Consider the following 17,500-nt stretch of genomic DNA (forward strand, 5'->3'; position numbering starts at 1 on the left):
TGTGTGCTTGGGTGTGTGTGAATGTGTGTATGTATATATGCGTGTGTGTCTGTGTATTTGTGTGGACGTGTGTAAGTGTTTTTGTATCTGTGTGAAAGGGTATGTGATTGTGAACGCGTGTATGTGTGTATGTATGTGTGTATAATATGGACGCGTCGTATGTGTGTGAATGTGTATGTGTGTGTACGCGTGAATGTGTGTATGTGTTTGTTTGTATGTGTGTGTGTGTGTGTGCGTGCGTAGCTGTACGTGTATGTGTGAGTGTGTACTTGTAAGTGTATGTGTGCCAGAGTGTCTGTGTCGACGTATGCGCCTGCATGTATCATGGTATGCAAAATGACACACACATTTATTGCCGGGGCCGCTCGGAGGCCACATGCCACACTGGTGATAAACAACACATTGTGTTTATACACCCCGACCATCTGTCTCCACCACCACCGACTTTCTTTGAAGCTCCACCACCACCACACACTACCACCACCACACACTACCACCACCACCACCACCAACCCACCACACACAACCCACCACTGCCACCACACACCACTTTCAGCTACACACCACACACAACTATAAAACCACCACCGCCAAATACCTCCCACTACCATTACCCACAACTACCACCACCACTACCATCACCCACCACCACACACCACTACCACCACCCACCACCACACACCACTACCACCCACCACACACCACAACCACCCACCACACACTACCACCACCACCACCACCACACACTACCACCACCACACACTACCACCACCACCACCACACACTACCACCACCACACGCTACCACCACCACCAACCCACCACCACCACACACAACCCACCACTGCCACCACACACCACTTTCAGCTACACACCACACACAACTATAAAACCACCACCACCAAATACCTCCCACTACCATTACCCACAACTACCAACACCACTACCATCACCCACCACCACACACCACTACCACCACACACCACTACCACCACCCACCACCACACACCACAACCACCACCACACACCACTACCACCACCACCACTACCATCACCCACCACCACACACCACTACCACCACCACCACCACCCACCACCACACACCACAACCACCCACCACCACACACCACTACCACCACCACCACACACCACTACCACCACCACCACACACCACCACCACCCACCACCACCCACCACAACCACCCACCACCACACACCACAACCACGACCACCACACACCACTACCACCCACCACCACACACCACTACCACCCACCACCACACACCACAACCACCCACCACCACACACCACAACCACGACCACCACACACCACTACCACCACCACCACACACCACAACCACCCACCACCACACACCACTACCACCACCACTACACACCACTACCATCACCCACGACCACTACCACCACCACCACACACCACTACCACCACCACCACACACCACTACCACCTACCACCACACACCACTATTACCCACCACCCACCACCACACACCACTACCACCCACCACCACACACCACTACCACCCACCACCCACCACCACACACCACTACCACCCACCACCACACGCCACTACCACCCAGCACCACACACCACTACCATCACCCACGACCACTACCAACACCACCACACACCACTACCACCACCACCACACACCACAACCATCCACCACCACACACCACTACCACCACCACCACACACCACTACCACCCACCACCACACGCCACTACCACCCACCACCACACACCACTACCATCACCCACGACCACTACCAACACCACCACACACCACTACCACCCACCACCACACGCCACTACCACCCACCACCACACACCACCCACTACCATCAGCCACAACTACCACCACCACCACACACCACCACCTACCATCACCCACTACCACACACCACCACCACACACCACAACCACCCACCACAACCAACTGCCACACTTCACCACCACCACTACCATCACCCACCACCACACACCACAACACCCACCACCACACACCACAACCACCCACCACCACTACCAACCACCACTAACATCACCCACCACCCCACACCACTACCAACCACCACTAACATCGCCCACTACCAAACACCACCACCACACACCACTACCAACCACCACACACCACCACCACCACACACCACTACCACCACACACCAACCACCACCACACATCACCCACCTCCACCTCTCACTCGCATGATCGCCGACGAGACAGAAAGAAGAAGAAAAAAAAAGCAATGAACATGGTTTTTGTACTGTGAAGACTGTGTAAGTCCGGGAGAGGGTCGGGGGGAAGGGAGGGGGAAGGAAGCAGTGGGAAAGACGAGGGCGGGGGGATGGGGGGGGGCAGAAAGTGACAGTCTATTCTACCGTTTACTACGACGGGCGCAATAGCCGAGTGGTTAAAGCGTTGGACTGTCAATCTGAGGGTCCCGGGTTCGAATCACGGTGACGGCGTCTGGTGGGTGAAGGGTGGAGATTTTTACGATCTCCCAGGTCAACATATGTGCAGACCTGCTAGTGCCTGAACCCCCTTCGTGTGTATATGCAAGCAGGAGATCAAATACGCACGTTAAAGATCCTGTAATCCATGTCAGCGTTCGGTGGGTTATGGAAACAAGAACATACCCAGCATGCACACCCCCGAAAGCGGAGTATGGCTGCCCACATGGCGGGGTCAAAACGGTCATACACGTAAAAGCCCACTCGTGTGCAAACGAGTGAACGTGGGAGTTACAGCCACGAACGCAGAAGAAGAAGAAGACCGTTTACTACTGACTACAAAGGCAGACAGACAGGCAGACAGACGGGCAGGCAGGCAGACAGACAGGCAGGCAGCTCTATATTTTCACAGAGGAGGAGAAAGAGACAGTCAGGCCATGTTGAAAATGTGCCATTTATTGTATGATGCGTTTCATGGTCGACGATCAAACAGAAGATTTTGATTCTGAAATCAATGATAAGGAATACGTTTGTATGACTTAAGTTTGCGACGACGAATCTTTAAACCAAATAAGTGATTTTGTTTTGGGTTTTTTTATGCAGCTACCGGTGCATTTCCTGACTCCATGCCTGAAAACTGGGCAGTACACACACACACACACACACACACACACACACACACACACACACACACACACACACACACACACATACACACACACACACACACACACACACACACACACACACTCACAGACATACACACATACACACACACACACACACACACACACACACACACACACACACACACACACACACACACACACACAATACGAAAGGCAGATGATAACTTTTTTTCTTCTATTTTAACTTTGTCCGTGGCGAATGCTTAGATAGAAGGAAAATCAATAAGAGCAATAGTTCGTCATCATCATCAAATTTTTCATCGTCATCATCACCAACAACAACTTTGTCTGTTGTTCTCGTTACGAATTTCATTATTCTTATGGCGGAGAGAGAAAAAAATGGAAGTCAGAAACAAGCGCTGGGACAAGTATAATGTAAAAAAGTGTGTGTGTGTGTGTGTGTGTGTGTGTGTGTGTGTGTGCGTGTGTGTGTGTGTGTGTGTGTGTGTGTGTGTGTGTGTGTGTCTGTGTGTGTGCGTGTGTGTGTGTGTATAGTTTGCAACGTCATCTCTCGGAATTGTCGGATGCCCCCGTCAGCGTCGATTCTCCACACGCGCCAATACATAAACAGACAGATCTATCACTCCGCAGGTCTAGTTGTCGACACACGTTTTCCTTGGTACTTTTTCACAAACGGTGCCCATAACATTTTAAAATGTGACAACATTCACTAAATTAAACGTCGCCGACCTTGCTACCGACTTGGGGCAGCCGGAGCCTGAACATTTAACATTTGAATCTGTTAATTTTACAGACGTAATGTATTGGTGTGCCTGTGTATGTTGAAGAGAAGACTGTGACATGTTGAGGATATATTAGATTTATTTTCGGTGAATATAAGTAGGTTTCTAAATTTACTATAATAAGCTAGCTTTCCTGTCACCAAATTTAGTTTCAGAATATAATTCTAACATTCAACAAAGTTAGGTATCGATATTTGTGACAGTGTGGACTATTGCAGTTTTACCTTTTACTTTGTTTATTATTATTAATATCATTTATCTATTCATCCATTCATTTTGCTTGTTTGTTTTTAATACATGACGCAGTGATGTCAAACGTCACAACCTTCAATGCATTCCTGGAAAACCCAGATCTTTTAAATCAGACCAAAGTTTCTCAATTGAAGAAACTACTATCTGAAAATAATCTCCCCAAACATGGGAAGAAAAAACATCTGATAAACAGGTTAAAATCATTTTTCATTGAAGAAATTCTCAAAGAGAGAGATGAACATGTATCTATGTCCAACTCATCATCGTCATCATCTCCATCGTCCCCACCTTGTTCGTCCAAATCAGAGGATATGTCTTGTGACAGGGAGACCACGCCGTCATCCTGGCCTACAGTGTCAAATGAAACTTCTGTTTCGTTTCAATTTCCAGTCCTTTTGGAGGACACAAAAAAGGGATCGGCCACACTGAGTGGTATTGGAATCCTCAGTAAAAAATTATGGAACAACACTATTGGTCCCATCCTCGGTCAAAAACAGCTGTCATCGGGTAAGTGGCTGATCGGTTGTACTTCTGCTGATCAGCAAAAATCACTTCTAAAATGTGAAAGTTTGGCTGGCATAACTATCAAATGTTCAGTTCCGGAGGTTTTTACTGAAGGGGTGATAAAACCAATCCCCCTGGAAACCAATCTCTTAGAACTTCAAAGAGAATTTACAAATGTTAAATCTATGAAAAGACTAAAAAATAAGGATGGAAGCGAATCGCGCGCCGTTAAGATTACCTTTTTGACACGCAGTCTTCCGAAGCAAATCTCATTAGGGTATCAGTCATTCGCGGTGAAATCCTACGTCCCACAGGTATTTCGATGCACCCGCTGCAACCGTTTGGGACACACCAAAAATGCGTGCCGAGCCAAACAAGTATGCGGAAGATGTGGTCTCCCTGGCCATGATGCTCACACCTGTGCGCATTCCAAAAAATGTGTGAATTGTCAAGGGAATCATGCAGCTTCTTTCCCTGGCTGCCCCGAGTATAAAATTAGAGTACTTGCCGGTAAAATAAAATCATCCAGTCATATGCCATATGTTGAAGCCATCGCTCTAGCCCGGGCACAGTCAGTGAACCAAGACGCAGACAGCCGGTCTCTAGCGGGCGAGGAAAAAATTAAACCTACCACTAATAATCCAAAGTCATATGCATTAGCACTAAGAAATGGCATCACTAAATCTCCAGTCAGGGATATCCCGCCAACTGTAACTGCCAAGAACGTGCATGGAAAATTACTACATGGGTCCAAACACCCGTTGGAGACAGACAAGACAGACAAGGACAGGTTTACATTGGAAGATAGAACTGACAACACACAAGAAAATAACAAATCTGGCAAATCATCTAGCTGTTCAGAACAGTCAACACCATTACGGAAACATATGAGCTCACAGCAGTCTGCATCTGATCAAACATCAAGCTGTTCAGAACAATCAACACCATCCTGCAAAACCCCTGTCAATACACGTCAACCAACATTTGTGAAGACCAACTCCAATCAGAGAAAAGAATCAATCTCACCAGCGTCTGCAATTTCCGATCCTTCTGATTTTGTACTTGGAAGTATAATCACGTTTTTGGAAAACCTTTCTTATCAGTTTGTCAGCATCATGAAAACCATAACGGGCGTCATGACGTCCTCCATCTCTGAACTGAAATCAATATTGTCAAATTGCCGTGTGAATTCCAAATGATTGTATGTAAGGTAAATGTGTCTTTATTTTTTCTTTTCCTGAAGTACATTAGACAGATACTCTTTATTCTATGTATCTATTCACTTATGCAGACAGCAGGATGTAATGATGATGGGTGTGGCGCAGGCCTATTTCGCTTTTTGCAATGGAACTGTAGAAGTAAATGTAATTTTGACTATCTGATCCATTTTCTGCAAGATCACAACTATCATATAATTGCCCTCCAGTCCCTCAATTGTTATAAAAGCAATCTCCCTAAGTTAGAGGGTTACTTCTACCCTCCAGTTATTGATGAAACAGAGCGCAAAGGAAAAGTTAAAGTTGCAACCTATATTTCAGATTCAATCATATATAAAGCTAGAAAACCACCATGTTATAGTATAGACAAACGTTTGTATTCTTCAACTATAGAGCTTTCTGTCTTAGATAAAACATTAATTGTAGTTAACTGTTACTACCCTGATGGAGTTTCAAGAGGTGAAGCTGACTGGTTAATGGATTTAGATTTATCCCATAGCTGGATAATTCTAGGGGATTTTAATGCGCACCATGCCTTGTGGTCGGACAAAAATTGCGAATTCACAACCAACAATGAATATCTAGCGAATACCATAGTTCATTCTAACTTAACTATATTAAATGATGGTTCAATAACAAGAATCGCTGATCGGGCAGATCAAAAAAATTCTTCAATAGACATTTCTTTGGTGTCGACTGATATAAATCCATACTGTGAATGGCAAGTTCTCAAAACACCACTGGGGAGTGACCACCTTCCAGTTGAAATGGTATTGTCTGTAAAACATGAGATCATAATTAAAGATAATATGGGGTTGAAATATAATGAAAAGAAAGCAAACTGGGATCTGTTTGGTAATATGCTGGCTTATTACTCTGCTGATTTAAATTTCAACACTGATGTTACATCACAAGAAGATTTAGAAATTTGTTATCGGTCTCTAAGGAATGTTATTCTGAAGGCTGCTGATGGTTCAATTCCAAAAGTAAAGTATATAGCCAATCCAAAACGGTCTGGTAATCCTTGGTGGAACAGCTCATGTGAAATAGCAGTCAAAAAGAAAACAGAGGCTTTCAAAAACTGGCATAGGTATCGAAAAATCGAATCCAAAGAAAGAGTATCAGAACTGCACAACAAGTATAAACAGGCTAATAGTTTTAGTAATAAAACAGTGGCTGCTGCCAAAAAGATGTACTACACAAATCTGATTAACGACTGTACTAGCAACCCAACTGCCTCTTCAAAACTGTGGGGAGAAATAAAGCAAATAAAGGGTGTCTATAATCTTCCTGATCCTCCTTTGTATGAAAATGATATGGTGTATAAAACTAGGGAAGAGAAAGCCGAGTTATTTGCGGATACATTCGCAAAAATGAGTCAGACAGAATACTTGCCATCCTATGAGCAAAAGAGAAGGAAACAGTTTGAAGATATGAACTGCCCCTGTGAAATGGATAAGAATGATAGCAGTGCATCTTACATTAATGCAGACCTAACGCTGGGGGATCTATACCGTGCTCTCAATGCTGTTAAGTCAGGGAAAGTTGCGACAGGCTCAGATCCAATATCGTACAACATGATCAGACATTTTCCAAATATCTTTTTAAAAAGAGTGTTAGTTTTTTTTCAGATTTGCTGGAATTCTGGTATCCTTCCAACTGATTGGAAGAAAGCAACCATAGTACCTATTCACAAACAAGGAAAACCTAAATCTAGCCCTTCCAGTTACCGACCTGTTTCGTTAACTCCCCATCTTGGGAAGGTTTTTGAAAGAATTTTGAAAACTAGATTAGAACACTTTCTGGAGAAGAAAGGAATTTTACCTACTTTCCAGGCTGGTTTTAGAAGAGGTAGGGGTGTTACTGATCATGTCGTCCATCTAACTTCTCATGTTAAGAAGGCACTCGCAAAGCGTCACTCCACGGTCGCAACTTTCTTTGATATTCATAGAGCCTATGACTCTGTGTGGCACTATAAATTGATTCATAAAGCAAATACAGTAGGGTTGGGAGGTCGATTTCTAAAATTTCTTAAGTCATTCTTATCCCAGAGGACATTCCAGGTGAGATTAGGGGGTATATTATCCAGATCAAGGTCCGTCAATATGGGTGTTCCCCAGGGAAGTGTGATTTCTCCCACTCTGTTTTCACTAATGCTTTATGATATGAAAAATATCAACACAAATGGTGCCACATTAGTAGCTTATGCAGATGACATAGCTCTCTGGAAGAATGTAAACTGTAATATTACAAAAAATACATCAAAACGAAATAAAATTATTAAGCATTTTCAAGATGCCATCGACAACATTGTGGAATATATGAAGGAAAGTGGTTTTCTCCTGTCTGCTGAAAAGACTGTTTTCGTCATATTTACTAAAAAGTTGATTGAATTTGAAGGTAGGGATGCTATTAAAATACAGGTAAATGACACTATCATATATCCGAATAAACAGGTGAAATCTTCCATTATAAACTTTTTTGGACTAAGCATATAAACTACCTTATTGAGAAAGCGAGGAAGAAAATCGCTCTATTACGTGTGCTTTCTGGAATCCCTGTTATAAATTGTGGCAATAATCTGATCAATGCTGGAATGGGACTAGTCCGCTCAATTATATCATATGGTCAGGAAATCTATTTCACTGCTTCAAACTCTGATCTTCATAAACTGACAAGTATTGATTCCTTAGCTTTTAAGATTGCACTTGGGTTACCGCGATGGGCTTCAATCGACAAAACGTACAAAGAAGCTGGTGTTTTGCCATTACCTGAACACAGGAAATTATGTGCCTGTAACTACATGGTAAGGGCTAGAGCTGTTCCAAATTCGGTTGTCTCTGAAATTGATGAAGAAACGTACATCTGTAGAGAAATTCGTAACAAAGCTGTATACACGTCCTTGTTCGATTTTACTAAGTCAGTCTTTGAGAGTTGCAGTCTGCCTCTTTCCCAGATTGCGAAAATTCCGAATTGTTTTCATCCGCCTTGGCTGACTGAGCAAGCAAATATTATTTTTACATATGGACAATTAAAAAAGAGTGACAGTCCACTCATTATTGCCTCTCGGGCCAAAGAACTAATTCATACACGTTTCAAATATTACCTCCGTGTTTTCACAGATGGATCAATTAGTAGTAACTCTGAAGTTGGAGCCGCTTTTGTAATCCCCGAGCTTAACATTAAAAAGAGATTCCACTTAACTAAAGGTTGTTCAATTTTTACTGCTGAATTGTTTGCAATTCTGATGGCTTTCACCTTTTTTAGTGATATGCCTCTTGTGCCTGCAAAAATCCTTATACTGTCTGATTCAAAATCAGCATTGATGGCTTTAAATAATCAATCTTCATCTGAACGAGCAGATATTATGTACGAAATTTTGTATTTAATCCACCAGTTAATTATGCGAGGCTCCGACATTTCACTCTTGTGGGTTCCTGGACATTCTAATCTTCGTGGCAACGAAATGGCCGATTTTTGTGCCAAGGAAGCGGCATCGAACAATTCAGATTCAATCACTCACAATATTCCTATTTCTGTTTCTGAAGCTTGTACTATTCTCTCAACATATATCTGGAATTTCAGACAGAAACAGTTCTTAGAAAACTCAAAAAAGAAGCTTTGGTGGGATCTCTCTCTTCCAACAAGAAAAGGCACGAACCCCCCAGGATCAATTTCCACAAGAAACTTGACACACAGGCTAAGAACTAATGCATGGTTATGCAGATTTTTGAAACCGTCACCACTATGTATTTAAGACCCTTGACATCCCACATTTTTTGCTCGAATGTCCAGATACACATTTACATTTCAAACCCCTTCATGATATGATTACAGCCTTTAATCTTCCATTAGTCATGTCCAGCGTTTTTCACCCTAGCAAAGAAAATGGTTGGTCTCTGACAAAAACCGCAGTTGACCTAATTAAAAGCCATCCAATTGGTCGGTTTTTCTAATTTGTTTCATCCCCTTTCTGTTGCAGAGGTTCCCCTCTGTTTTATTTAATCCAAAGTAGTGTTTCGTTTTGGGTGATAGCGTCAGATTTACTTGTAGAGCAAAGTTCCCATTATTCTAATTAGTGGAACTGTTCGACCCTAACAGGTAATATGTCGTCTTGATTACATTACGAAACCTTAATTTGATGAGAAAGAGTGAGAGACAGTGTGAATATGTGTGTGTGTGTGTGTGTGTGTGTGTGTGTGTGTGTGTGTGTGTGTGTGAGTGGGCAGGGGAATGAGGTAGGGGAATTATAATGGGCATTTGTGTGCATGCATGGATGTATGTAGAGAGAGGGTGGGGGAGAAACGTATGTGAGTATGTGCGCGCGTTAGAATATTTTTTGGAGATAATGATATTAATGAAATTTGGTACCTTGACTTGTTAAATGTTTTGTTTTTTTTTGTTTTTGTTTTTTTTGTTATTTTTTTGTTTTTGTTTTTTAAATCATACCTTCCTCAAATCAGAATTTTCCTTGTGTTGCTCAGTTAATATTTTATTCAAATGGTTGCGAAAATGTCAGTACAACAAACAGTTAATCTGACAATAAATGGTTTCAGTCAGTCAGTCAGTGTGTGTGTGTGTGTGTGTGCGTGCGTGTTTGTGTATGTGCGCGTACGTGCGTGCGTGCATGTGTGTGTGTGTGTGTGTACGTGCCCGCGTGTATGTGTGTGTGTGTGCGTGCGGATGTGTGCGTGTGTGTTTGTGTGTGTGTGTGTGCGTGTGTGTGGTGTGTGTGTGTGAATGTGCGTAGGCATGTATGTATGTATGTGCGTGTGTGTGTGCGTGCGTGCGTGCGTGTGTGTGCGTGCGTGTTTGTGTGTGTGCGTGCGTGCGTGCGTGTGTGTGTGCGCGTACGTGCGTACGTGGATGTGCGTGTGTGTGTGTGTGTGTGTGTGTACGTGCCCGCGTGTATGTGTGTGTGTGCGTGCGGGTGTGTGTGTGGTGTGTGTGCGTGTGTGTGTGTGTGTGAATGTGTGTAGGCATGCATGTATGTATGTGCGTGTGTGTGCGTGTGTGTGTGTGTGTGTGTGTGTGTGTGTGTGTGTGTGTGTGAATGAATGTGTGTAGGTATGCATGTATGTATGTGCGTGTGTGTGCGTGTGTGTGTGTGTGTGTGTGTGTGTGTGTGCGTGAATGAATGTGTGTAGGCATGCATGTATGTATGTGCGTGTGCGTGCGTGCGTGCGTGCGTGCGTGCGTGCGTGCGTGCGTGCGTGTCTGTGTGTGTACACTGTGTGATCATGTGTTGACATGTACGTGGGAGAGGGAGGATGGGGGAGGGTGGACGGGGAGAGGGAGGAGTGGTATGGGGGAGGGGGAACAGAGGCGGGGTAAGCGGGATAAGTGTTGCAAGGAAGACGATAATGACAGGGTGTTTAGTGAACGTCTTTGTACTTAACGAACGCTCCAGTCCTTTTTTCTTTTTCTCTCACTGCCCATTAAGCTTACATGGAACAACACAGCTCTTGGTCAGCACTACAGCACTTCAAACGTCTTTTGTTTCAGCTTGACATCACACACTCACACACACACACACACACACACACACACACACACACACACACACACACACACACACACACACACACGCACAAGCACACACACACATACACACGCGCGCGCGCGCGCTTTATAGCCCAACCATCTGTCACCACCACAACAGACTTTCACTACCACCACACATCCACACGCCACTACCACCAACAACAACGACCCACCACCCACCACCACACACCACTACCATACACCACCAAACACCACTACCACGCACGCACGCACGAACGCACGCGCATACACACACACACACACACACACACACACACACACACACACACACACACACACTTAACAATTGTTGTTGTTTTCTTGTCATACCATGTGTTAAAAGTCGCCAAATGAAAAGTCATGCCAGTACTTCAGTACAGATGTCTTTTGTTTCAGCTTGATATATATCACACACACACACACACACACACACACACACACACACACACCAAAAACAAAAAAAAACAAAAAAACACACACACAACACACACTCTCTCTCTCTCTCTCTCTCTCTCTCTCTCTCTCTCTTTCCTTTATAGAGCATCGCTCCATTCGTGCACGCACACGCTAAGAAGGTTTGCAATGCACGTGTACAAAGCGACAAGTCCGCCGGCATCTTGTAAGTGACGAGGCCACCACTGTTGCAACAGGTGGTCAACGCACGAAGAACCAGTGCACACGCAGATGAGAAACTGAAACAAAACAAAAAGGAAAAAGGGGGGAAGAAAGAAGTGTTGTGGGAAGACATTGTTGCTGTTGACAGCAGATACGACTACAACTGCCTGTGTGAGACAGTGAAGACATAGAAAGTGTGGTGATAAGTGTTCACGACCTACAATTGTCACACCACTGCACGAACTGGGGTCAGGTCACACACACACACACACACACACACACACACACACACACACACACACACACACAATTCTCGAGATAAACCCTGTGCCTCGCTTAATGAACTCACAGTCACAAGGTTGTCCATGTATGTAGGTCTATGTCTCTATGTGCACGGGTCTATGTGTCGCCTGTCTCTGTGGCTGGACCTTCCCTCTTACAGTGTGTAGTGGTTAGAGACAGAGCAGTTATCGTCACAGTGTGTTTAAAAAAAAAAAATATATATATATATATATATATAAGGGTGGGAAAACCAGTGGAATGGATACATACATAGCGCCTATCCTCGGTCGGAGACCAAGCTCAAAGCGGTTTACAAACACGGGGTCATTTGCACAACAGGCTGCCTACCTGGGTAGAGCCGACTGACGGCTGCCACTGGGCGCTCATCATCCACTGTGTTGATTTCGTGAGAATCTTCCCCACTCCGAGTGAGAAGAAAAACATTTCAACCAACAACAGCAAATTGGCAAGGAAAGCCTATTACGTATTCGTCAGCTTCGTCTGTGGTTTGAAACTCTGTGTGTGTGTGTGTGTCCACTTGCGAAAGAAAACGGGACCGAGCCATTTGCAGGGAAAGCGCTGTGTCAGTATTATAATTACGTTTCATCGGTTTCGTGTTTGTGAGTGGACTCGTTGCTTTTGGTTTATCAGTTTCAGGATGCGATATCTTATTGGCAGTATATATATATATATATATATATATATATATATATATATATATATATATATATATATATATATATATATATATATATATACGAAGAGTGTCGTGTGGCATTTGTGCTTTTGACAAGTGTTGAAAGTGTTGCTGATGACAGCCTCAGGTTTTGCTGTTCTGTTGACAGCTTTACTGCCTAATGCGTACAGTTCCTACTGTAGTAGCACTGAGCTGTAGTAAGTTGGCTCCGAGTAGTAGTAGTTGTAGTGGCAGTACTAGTAGTAGTAGTAGTAGTAGTAGTGAGTGGTTGTAGGTTGTTGTTTTTTTGTTTTTTTGTTTTTTAGATATTATTATTACTATTATTATTACTACTACCTTTTTCTATATTATAATTATTATTTATTTATTTATGTAAGCTTATCTATTATTTATTCCCCCCTTTTTTTTCTTCTTTTTTCTCAAGGCTTGACTAAGCGCGTTGGGTTACGCTGCTGGTCAGGCGCCTATCTGCTTGGCAGATGTGGTGTAGCGTATATGGTTTTGTCCGAACGCAGTGACGCCTCTTTGAGCTACTGAAACTGAAACTGAAACTGTAGGGGTTGTAGTAGGCTCCTAGTAGTAGTAGTGGTGGTGGTGTAGGCACCGAACGGTCTTTAAAGCTTTTGAACAATTTCTCCCCTGTTTTTATAAAATATCTTGTAATGACGCATTCGGCCATAGTTCTAAGCCCAATAAAATTTGCCGATTTTTTACTCGTCGTCAAAGCATCTGAAGAATTTTGAGGAATCGTCCAGGACTGATGACTCTTGAATGTATTGATAGTTGGTATTAGTTTTTAATTCAGGTGACAGTTTATTCCACATGTTAGTAACTCTTATCCTGGAACAGTGCTTTCTCGTGTTAGTATTTAGACGTTGAACATACATCAGCATTTTGTGTGTGTGTGTGTGTGGAACTGTAGCCTGCTGATGCAACATATACGCCTGATAGAAGTTTTTAAGATGTTTGTTTCAAGGAGGTGTCAAAACATGCGGACTGACACATATGCGCTACACTACATCTGCTTTGAACAAAAAGGTGGTGGGGGCGGGTGGGGGAGGAGGGAGATGCATGACCTTCGCATGAACCCAAACGCGCCGGACAGCCTTGAGAGCCTACTCTAGGCTTCTGAAAAAGTTTAACATGTAATGAAATATTAAACAATGGAACAAGATAAATAATTAACTACACCTCTTAAGCATAATACAGCGCAAGACACGCACTGAGAATGCGAATGGTTGAAATCAACACAAGAACAAAAAAAAAATGAGCAACCACCGAAGTGACGTACCCGCAGTGCAGGGTCTCCTCCGGTGAGTGGCCTTCCTACCGACCTTACATCGATGGTTCCCTGTGAACTGCCGACGCTAGGACTGCGGACAGACGAAGCCTGTTGACAGAGCGACAACCCTGTTGACGTGGGTTCTTTTACGTGCGCTGAATGCATGCTGCGCACGGGACCTCGGTTTACCGTCTCATCCGAAATACTAGCACCCACACTACTACCAGTCAAAGATAATGACAGTGGAAGAGGGATGGTGTGAAAATCGAACACGGGGACAGTTGCTTCCTAATCGGGCGCATTCCCACTCGGCCAACGTTTAACATCTGATCTCAGCTCTGTAGCGTGTACATACGTTGTTCGGTCGCCAGTTGGTGTGAGTGGTGTAAAATGCTGGGGGAGCAATTGTATATTATATACGGAGTTGGAGTGGCACTGGGAGGTATCAGGGGGGGGGGGGGGGGGGTGTGTGTGGGTGGGTGTGGGGGGGGGGGTGTTTACCTCTGTGATCATGCTTCTCACAAGTGGTCGTCACATGACGGTGACTGAGTGACTAACGTGTGTGAAAAATGTGTGTGGTGTGGGGTTGTTTGTGTTGTTTTGTTCAACACGTGGTGTCTTCTGGGTTATTGGGTTTTTTTGTTTTGTTTTTTTTTTTTTTTTGGTTTCTTTTCCCTTTCTCTCTCTCTCTCTCTCTCTCTCTCTCTCTCTCTCTCTCTCTCTCTCTCTCTCTCTCTCTCTCTCTTTTGCCCTTTGCGTGTGTGCTTTGTCTTCAGTGCTATCTGTGTCTGATATGATTGTGTCTAGTATATATATATATATATATATATATATATATATATATCTGTGTGTGTGTGTGTGTGTGTGTGTGTGTGTGTGTGTACACATATGCTTGTGTAGTGTGTGTGTATTCTCTCTCTCTCTCTCTCTCTCTCTCTCTCTCTCTCTCTCTCTATATATATATATATATATATATCTTTCTCTCTTTCCCACCTCTCTCTCTCTCTCTCTCTCTCTCTCTCTCTCTTTCCAAACTCTCTTTCTTTCCCACCTCTCTCTCTCTCTCCTCTCTCTCTCTCTCTGTCTCTCTCTCTTCCTCTCTCTCAATTTCCCTCTTTCTCTTGTCCTCTAGACTTTCTCTCTTCTAACCCTATCTCTCTTTTTCTTAACATTTTTGCGCTGTTCCTCCCTGCATTACCACCATCACCACCACCATCAGCAATCACCACCACCACCATCACCACCACCATCAACAATCACCATTATTACCACCACCACCACCACCACCATCAGCAATCACCACCATTACCACCACCACCACCATCACCACCGCCATCAACAATCACCACCATTACCACCACCACCATCAACAATCACCACGATTACCACCACCATCAACAATCACCACCACCACCATCACCACCACCATCAACAATCACCACCATTACCACCACCACCACCATCAGCAATCACCACCATTACCACCACCACCACCACACCACCACCATTTGTCACCATCCATTTCCATCACCACCACCACCACACCACCACCATTTGTCACTATCCATTTCCATCACCACCACCACCATTTGTCACCGTCTATTTCCATGACCATCACCACCACCACCACAATTTGTCACCGTCCATTTCCATGACCATCACCACCACCACCACCATTTGTCACCGTCTATTTCCATGACCATCACCACCACCACCACAATTTGTCACCGTCCATTTCCATGACCACCACCATTTGTCACCGTCCATTTCCATGACCACCACCACCACCACACCACCACCATTTGTCACCGTCCATTTCCATGACCATCACCACCACCACACCACCACCATTTGTCACCGTCCATTTCCATGACCATCACCACCACCACACCACCACCATTTGTCACCGTCCATTTCCATGACCATCACCACCACCACACCACCACCATTTTTCACCGTCCATTTCCATGACCATCACCACACCACCACCACCATTTGTCACTGTCCATTTCCATGACCACCACCACCACCATTTGTCACCGTCCATTTCCATGACCATCACCACCACACCACCACCATTTGTCACCGTCCATTTCCATGACCACCACCACCACCATTTTTCACCGTCCATTTCCATGACCATCACCACACCACCACCACCATTTGTCACTGTCCATTTCCATGACCACCACCACCACCATTTGTCACTGTCCATTTCCATGACCACCACCACCACACCACCACCATTTGTCACCGTCCATTTCCATGACCATCACCACCACACCACCACCATTTGTCACCGTCCATTTCCATGACCACCACCACCACACCACCACCATTTGTCACCGTCCATTTCCATGACCACCACCACCACACCACCACCCTCTGTCACCATCCATTTCCATGACCATCACCACCACAGCCATCACCATCACCATCTGTCACCGTCCAATTCCTATTTCCTGCCTTGTGGGTTGTGTGTTCTGTTGTGTGTTTTTTTCTGAAGCGGTGAAAATATATAATAATCATGTTAAGTTTCATCTGCCATTATCACGACCACTAAGTTACTACACTATTGATGGACCAGTTGATAATGTTGTTGCTGCTTGCCGCCACAGGCACAACATCCCTTCAGCGGGTTCTTGTATATACATGCATTCACGTGTGTGTGTGTGTGTGTGTGTGTGTGTGTGTGTGTGTGTGTGTGTGTGTGTGTGTATATAAGCAACAGTAAACAATATTGTCTCACAGTCTCTCAAGGCCTGAACAGCGCGATGGGTTTATGCGAAGGTTAGATATGTGCTCCTTTTTTTTCTTCTTCTTCTTTTTTCTTCCTTTTTTTTCAAAGTAGCTATGGTGTGGCGTATATGGATCCGCCCACACTCTTTAACACCTTCCTGAAACAATGAACTGGAACTGAAACTGCTGTGTGTTCATAGGAAGGAACGAAAACAAGGAAAAGACTATCGCTACATTTTTTAGATTCATCTGTGGTGTAACGCTAAGCCGAGGGAGGGGGGGAGAGGGGGGGGGGGGGATCCGAAAATCCGATTTTGATTAATTGAACTGAATGACCAAATCATCATCACCTTTGAGCAGAAGAAAAAGGAGAAGTCATGTGATAATGTGCAGGCTTTCTGGATGGCGGGAATGGATCACTTTGTAATAGAAAATTTTTTTTTTTTTTTTAAATCCTATAACA

The 17,500-nt window shown here is 44.4% G+C and overlaps 1 protein-coding gene across 6 annotated transcripts in view; it reads left to right on the plus strand.

Annotated features, from left to right (window-relative positions):
* Positions 1–17,500, plus strand: part of LOC143298055 (proline-rich protein 5-like) — a 67,471-nt gene that overhangs the window by 32,919 nt on the left and 17,052 nt on the right. Inside the window, exon 1 of one of the 6 annotated variants that reach the window (XM_076610723.1) lies at positions 12,425–12,939. The exons of 3 other annotated variants lie outside the window; for them this stretch is intronic. The gene's annotated coding sequence lies outside the window, so the exon portion shown is untranslated. Of the gene's footprint in view, positions 1–12,424; positions 12,940–17,492 lie in introns of those variants that run through there. 2 more of the 6 variants (XM_076610724.1, XM_076610722.1) reach the window with 2 other exon arrangements.

Source organism: Babylonia areolata, chromosome 23, assembly GCF_041734735.1.
Source record: "Babylonia areolata isolate BAREFJ2019XMU chromosome 23, ASM4173473v1, whole genome shotgun sequence".
Classification (NCBI taxonomy): domain Eukaryota; kingdom Metazoa; phylum Mollusca; class Gastropoda; order Neogastropoda; family Buccinidae; genus Babylonia; species Babylonia areolata.